Below are 8,043 nucleotides of genomic sequence, written 5' to 3'. Positions count from 1 at the left end.
CAGGTACACGGCGCTCTCATCATCTCAGACTGTGTAATGTGATGTAAATGTAAAATGTCTCTAGGGCCGAGGAGGAGGTGGAGATGTAAAAGACAGAGGGAGGAATACATGCAGAGAGAAGAAGTGGAAAAAGTTGGAAGGGAAATGGAATAAGGATGCGAGGAGGAATAGCAGGCAGGCAGGAGACCGAGCACAGAGTTATCCTGTTAGTGTGGATGTCGCCTTCCTTTTCCCTCTCTAACTGTAAGCTGATTTGAATTCGCTCTTCTCTTGGTACATTCACTGTCTGTGTAAAGGCGGTGTGTTACTGCTTTCATTCTCTCAGTTCATTTTACGCTGAGACTAAATTGCTCCTCACAGTTTTTGGCTCAAAAAGGTTTTAAGCCGAGTTGTTGAATAGCATAAACAGAACAGACGCAACCTAAACCTGTATTCAAAGGCAACCTGATGATGCTTGTTGCTATGGATACTGTTCGATCAATGCAGGTCGCGTCTCCCCTGTGGCATTTCTTCAAGTTGGCTGGATTGTGAAAACATTTAGCTACAGCAGAATTTAATTGTTTTTGTGGGTTTAGCTTCAGTATCTTCTTGTCATAAGGTGTGCAGACCTGTATGGCAAGATGGGAACCATTCTGCACCGAAGAAACACCAAGTTCATTTTCTGTATTTGTCACGGAGGCAGAGATAATGTGTTAAAGTCAATACTATTTGTTTATGACATCATTCCGATCCCTTCAAGCTAAATTACTGATCCTGTAAACATGCACTTTGGATTTGGAGGAAAGTCTACATTAGACCCCAATATCCACCAGACTATCAACATTATGGACATTATAGACTACTGTCCCATATCTCACAAAAGAATTACAAAGCAATAAACACACTCCTCGTGTTTCAACATACCAAAAAGCAACGTGACAAGAACAAAAAGACGAATCAAAACAGCACCAACGGCTAATGTGGACACACTGTGCTGGAAAAGAGACAGAACAAAAGACAATCCTCTTTGTTGTTAAACTTTTTTAACTTAAAGGAATACTTTCAACTGGCTTTATACTATTACGGAGTCAGTGAAGTGTGCATATGAGCTCTCAGTGCAGGCAACACTGTGGAAAGTTAAACATCGTTCAATTGCAGATACTACCCACATCCTATGATACAAAGCCAGTTGAAAATTGGGAAAAATTCGCTTTAATGGCCCAGTTATACCTGAGCAAGAATTGTGGAAAGAGCTAGCTAGATGCATCATTCATGTCAGACTTGTAAATATTGTTCACATCAACATCCAACTACGACGGGGAGACGCCGAGTTTTCTGAAACCGACGATATATATATCCAACTTGGCATTTAATAACACAGAAGTGTTTAAGTGATAAACCAAGCATCTGTGTTTAGCTCACATCGGCTAAATACTGTTGTTCAGCATCATTAAACACTCATTTAATAGATATGGTGTTATAATGTCAATGAAGAGTATTTTAATCCTCACACAACCAACTCATTTGCAAGTCACGAACAAGGAAACTTTCCTCATTTCTTCCATCCTCCCTTATGATGTGAAAATGTCACAAGGCCTCAACAGATTAGCACAACATCAGCGACGTGCTGAAGATTTGTTTCACATGCACACGTTTGCCCCGTGTATATTTAATTTTAACAAAAAGCAATCAGTGGTTAATTTGATCCAAAGAAATGTTCCCTGTTTAGTCACTAGATTGTTAATTGCTTTTGTCGAAGCAACATTTAAAGCGTTCTGATTGTTTGTCCAGCACGGTGGCGTCCACTCTGCATATGACGTTCCTTAAAGTAGACGTCTCGTTACGTAAGCATATTTTGTATGAAACTGAGCCCTGCTGCATCAGCTGCTGTGGATGAGGAGCAGAGGGAGGGAGGCTGCGATTCAGAGCTGCTCAGCTGGAGCTTAGTGGTTCCCATCAGTCTGAATGTCAGGACGGAGCAGAGCAGCAGGAGGGACAGAGAGGGTGCGTGTTAGATGTTGCTAATATACCAAAATATCAAATGTCCTCAAGGTCAGTAAGATGAAGGAAAATTAAGAAACCTACCCAACCTGACAATATTTTACCTGCTCTCCCCTCCTCAGCAGCAGCCACTTAAGGGTGAAAGGGACACTTCAGCAGTTAAACGTTCTTAAAAACAGGTCATGGCTTTAAACCACACATTTCAGGATATATTCGCCGTTTAGTATTTATTTTTAAGTCCTATTGACAACCAACGCTACTATTGTTGATGTTCCCTACAATTTTAAAGCCATCATGACTTTCAAGTATTTTTCTATTATCGGAGGAAACTTTGCCAAAAATGTAGATACTGGAAAAAATAAACACACAGTACTTCACCACACTCCTAGAAGAGATTAAGAGCCATGTGCTTATGACCAGTTTTATAGGTGTGTGTGTGTGCGTGTGTGTGGGTGTCTGTGTGGGTGTGTGTGTGTGTCTTTTTTCAACTTTCCACCACTAGAGGGCGTAGGAGACTTTGATGAGAGAGCGCACTGTGTGCGTGTGTGTTTGTATGTGTGACCTCTTTAACTTTGTCAGTATTCGTGCTCGTCTAGAAGCAGAGCCTGAACATAATCCTGTATATACTGTTCATAATGCTCAGTTTACCTGTGATTTTTACATTTATTTTTTTTAATTAAAGCTTTGTCAAACCAACACGTGAAGTGTGACCTGTTTAGCCTGCTGATAATCTGGTTGTACAGTCGACAGCATTTCCGTTTCTAATTTATTGGTTTGTAACTGTGCTTAGTCATTTTTGTTTATCTTAACTTATTTGATGCCGCAGGGCTACATGAACTGAGATTAATCATGAAGTCTTTTGAAGTGTTGCCAAAGTTATGATGTTGAACTTGCTCACACACACACACACACACACACACACACACACACACACACACACACACACACACACACACACACACACACACACACACACACACACACACACACACACACACACACACACGTGTATTCAGACAGCAGACAGGAGTATCTGTCAGAGCAGCTGTGAATAGACTGTGGCTTCAATAAAGCTAAACTGAAACCTGTTCAGTGTGCTCATGTCACTTCACATGAATACAAAAAACATCTAGATGTCACATATAGACATTAATGACAGCCTGCACCCATGAGAAAAGGTGTGAAGAAGGCAGTGGATCAGGTGTAGTTGTGTGGAAAGTGGAAATTCCAACCTGTCTGACTTCTGATCAAAACACTTTCAAAATCTCTTAAATGATTTTGAATGCTTTTTTTTTCCCTTTAAAGTCATGAAACGTCTGCTTGGTTGGGTTGGCATCATCTGGTTCTAGTAACTATTTTCATTATTGATTATTCTGCTGTTTTTAGCCATTTATTCAATATCAACCATTTAGTACAGAATTGAATAGAACATACTGTGTCCCCATGCGGAAATCTAGAAACGCCATACGCAATATACGATTCAAACATTACAATGATAAGAAAATAAAGAGATGCACAAGTACGTTCAGTGCTCCACGCAGCTGTGCACATGTATGTTTTACCGATAGAAGTTTACACACATACAGTGAAGGACATGGACTTGATCTGGACACATCTCAGAAATATATTGAGAAATGGGCATCAAACTTTCCCAGAGTCAAATGCCTGGGGGAGGCTTAGGGGTAGTAGTGGGGGTGGGGAGGACGATCCCATTTTTTGACCAAATTTAGCTCAGGCTATTGACCTGCAGCCTCCACAGTTTTCCAAGTCCATTGAAGGATAGGTTCACATTATTTCAAGTCTGTCTTTTAAGGTTGGGACAGGTTATTCTTATCATTCCTCACGTTCATACATACTCTATTAAAATACCCCTTCCTAATCCACAGCCTTTGTTCTGTGCAAAAAACAATCCAAAGTTTCAGTATTTTCTTCCCAGATACTATGGAGGAGAAAACTGGGAAGCTTCCAACTCGCCAGTCACTAATTAAAATCCCAGAGTAGCTGCGAAAAGTTGCTCAGCTTCTCGCTTCCTCAACAGCCACCACGGCGGCGCCCTCAAGCGAGGCGCAGAGCCCCGCAGACTGCACACCAGCTGAGCAGTTCATTCTCTGTAGAAACTAGCTCTGGCAGATTCTTACAGACTGAACATGTTTGCAGAGTAAACAGTTCCTCACGAGTTTCGGACTTGCATTCTTTACACACAGCAGATGTCACTACATCATCTGCAGCTAATCAAAAGTACTTGAATGTCTCCTCTCTTCCTGTCAGTTGGCTTTGTTCACATCCTCGCCTCAACTCTCCGTCTCATTGCTTCAGAACTACACCCACTCGACTCCTTTTCTTATTTTTCACCACAGCGTTGCAATAAAACAATTTTTAAAAATTCCTGTTTTCTCTGAGCCGCCCTCAGTCATTTTTTGTTGAGCAGCAGGTGTGAGTTTGAAACGCTCACAGGTACCTCTTTAATCTTCATACGCCTACAGCGCAGTGGAGTGCTAAATAAAATGCACAGTCGAAAGCAGCAGTGAGTATCACACGCAGACACCTTTATATTCTGTGCTGCGTTAAGGGTTTTTTTTTCTGTTTTAGGTGAGTTCAGCGTCGCCTTCAGTGCACCGTTCACCTGCTGCATGAATGTAAAGCAGCTCAGCAGCAAATACTTCCCAGAGAAAACTGTTATGATATATTTTTTTTCACACACAATGTATTTTGTTGGTGAGTCAAACCTAAACCACCTCCTATAGTTTGGGTTCATCTCTGCCTGTCAGATGCTGTTATCAAGGTGTTCTTTTACCCATTGTGTTGTCCCAGCCGTCATCAGACAGCAAACATCCAGCCAACAGGTGCCCTTATGGGTTGTCTGTCTCTCATTAGCATCACATTTGTTTGCTTTTTGGCTGACTTTATTTGAGTTATTACTGGAGAGACAAGTAACGGGCAGAGAGACAAAGCACTCCCAGTATTGATTCATAAGAGATGACAAATATTGATGAGATGAAAACACAAACAGGAGGGGAAAGAAACTAAACTTTCGCCTCTGTGAGCTGTTTCAGGTTGTTTTTTTGGAAACAACTCAACTCCCCGGAGTTTGGACAAATACATCGATTGGCTCTGTGGACATTAGAGGTAAATTGGGATGTTTGCGCTCACGTTCACCATGTGAGATACAACGTGTTGATTAGTGAGCTTTAGATGTGCCAGTAGTACAGGATACAGGATAGCTGTTTCCCTCTGCTTAGATTCTTTATGCTGTGCTTGGCTAATCGCCTCCAGATTTCCGCCAAACACACAGAAATGAGATTCATATCAATCATCTCATTCAGTTTGCTTTCAATAAAACACACCCTTTGTGTATCCGATTCCCAGCAAACATACTGAACGCAACACATCCGTTCCAGTGCTCATGTTCAAAACCTGTTTCGTTGAGTCTTCTTCCCTCCCCGCCTTTTGCTGTTTACTTGACACATTTACTACCACCAGCTCTCAAACGCCCAAGTGCAACATTTGCAGAGCAAGGCAATAATTTACCGGTGAGAGCAGTTGCACTCTCCTGGGCAGCTGTGCCAGGTGTAGTGGCACACGCTGTCCTGATTTCCCAGCAGGTGGTCCAAATTCAGCTCTGACAGGAGGCGTGAGTATGACAGACAGCATCAATTTCACTTTAGAGAGGAATGAATGAAAAGTTAATTATGTGCATCACCAAGTTTTTTTGGGGAGTTTTGTCACTCGATCTTACCAGAACTATTCCAAAAATCTGAAGCATGGATGAAGGGTAGGATTTCCAGGTTAGAAAACAATTCACTGTGGCCTGTTGCTTTTTAGTCCTCTACTGTGATTGTACCACATTGAAATACATGCCATGAATAAATATTCATATTTTTAAAAAAAAAAAAAGATGTAGAAGCATCTTTGAGTCTAACAAATGTGTTTGTGGTGTCTTTGTGCCATGTGTGTAGCCTGCAGTGCTGCATGCTAACCGCAGCTGTAGCATCATGTCTGCTGACCGTCTTCTGTTTAAGGCTGGAGCTGCCTGTGGAATCTGAGCAGATGAGTGTGTGCAGAGCAGAGCGTCTCCACAGGGAGCATTAGCCGGCTTCAGCAGGCACTGGAGTGTGAACTGGAGAGCTGGTTTGGGGGCTTTTAGAGTGGCACTTAGTGAACAAACGCTGCTCCTGTATTTGTGTGGAGGCACGTCAGGGCGCGCTGCGAGCATGCTTGCATGGGTGTAGATGTTTGGATGGCTAGTTTTGTGTGCATCCGTGTAAAAGTGGACATATGCATGCATGAATATCTTATGATTGTGTATATATATTTGTGAACTGCGAACGTTTCCTGCGTGAGTGTCCTGTTAACATCTTTACACAACATATGTGTCCATTCAAGCTTGAACATATGTGTGTGTGGTGCTCATTAATGCTCACGTCAGCTAATCTTTTTTTTTTTTTTTTTTTTCCGTCAGCAGCAGTTTGATGCAGAAGAACACCTTCAGGCATCGGATGTCCTCTGAATGACTGTGTGTATGAATGTAAGTGTGTTTATAAATTGGTCTCAGTTTCAGTGTGTGCAGGTATATGCCTTCCAGTGTGTGTGTAGGATGCATATGCCTGTGTGTGTATGTGTGTGTGTGTGTGTGTGTGTGTGTGTGTGTGTGTGTGTGGCTGAGCCTCAGCAGTGTAATAGTGAACAGATCTCAGGCTATAAATATCTTGTCCGCTAACTGAGGCTGAGCTAAAAATAGACTCAGCGCAGTTCCCACTGCCTCATAGAGGAAAACAGATGAACTGCATCCAACCCTGACATCTCAAGACACACGGTTTATGCCTTCATTTATTTCTGGTTATAGTCATCAAGTAGAGCTTCTAGTGCCTTCCAATCAGCTGGGATTCAAAAAATGTTTCACCTGTAAAGAGGGAAAGGAGGGGGGGGTCAGTATGGAGATACTGCTGTGGGCAGGGTGGCAAATAAATGCTCTCGAATTCAACACGGAGGTGGAGAAAAAAACAATGTACATTAATAAGTTAATAAAGAAAATATACAGAACTGTGCAAACGTTTTAGGCAGGTTTGAAGAAATGCTGTAAAGTAAGAATGCTTTCAAAAATAGAAAGTGCAATTATTTGTATTATGTGTATTTTTTATCAATTTACAAAATGTAAAGTGAGTGAACTGAAGAAAAATTTTAATCAAATCAATATTTGGTGTGACCACGCTTTTCCTTCTAAACAGCATCAATTCTTCTATTTACACTTGCACGGTTTTTGAAGGAACATCTTGGAGAACTAACCACAGATCTTCTGTGAATGCAGGCTCCCTCAAACTCATGTGATCCCAGACAGACTGGATGGTGTTGAGATCAGGGCTCTGTGGGGGCCACACCATCACTTCCAGGAGTCCTTGCTCTTCTTTACGCTGGGGATAGTTCCTAATGACATTGGCAGTGTGTTTGGGGTCGTTGTCCTGCTGCAGAATAAATTTAGGGCCAATCAGACCTCTCCCTGATGGTATTGCACGAGTCCAGAGCACCTGCTGCCATTTCTCTGCACCCCAGTTCCTTTGTTTTCATGCGTAGTTTAGTCGCTTGGCCATGTTTCCATGGCAGAGGTTTGGCTTTTCTTCCATGAAGACCACTTCTGTCCAGACTCCTCCAGACAGTAGATGGGTGTACCTGGGTCCCACTGGTTTCTGCTAGTTCTGAGCTGATGACACAGCTGGACATCTCAAAGGGAAGTAAGCAGAATGTGTCTGTCATCTACTGCACTACGTTTCCATGGCCAACCAATGATTCTACGGTCCTCCACGTTGTTTCTTTGTGCTTCTTCAAAAGAGCATGAACATCTTGAAACCCCAGTCTGCTTTGAAATCTTTGACTGGGAGAGACCTTGCTGATGCAGTATCTGTCTTGCCATGGTGTTTGACCTGTGACATGAAACTGTCTTCCACAACCTCACCTGGGTCGCAGTTTGGATGTTCCTCACCCAGTTTTAAGCCTCCTACACAGCTGTTTCTGTTTCAGTAAATGAAAACTGTAAAAAACTGATGATCATTTGCACCTAGTAAAACCGAT

This window comes from Pempheris klunzingeri, chromosome 9, assembly GCF_042242105.1.
Source record: "Pempheris klunzingeri isolate RE-2024b chromosome 9, fPemKlu1.hap1, whole genome shotgun sequence".
Classification (NCBI taxonomy): domain Eukaryota; kingdom Metazoa; phylum Chordata; class Actinopteri; order Acropomatiformes; family Pempheridae; genus Pempheris; species Pempheris klunzingeri.
This window is presented reverse-complemented; position numbering follows the sequence as displayed.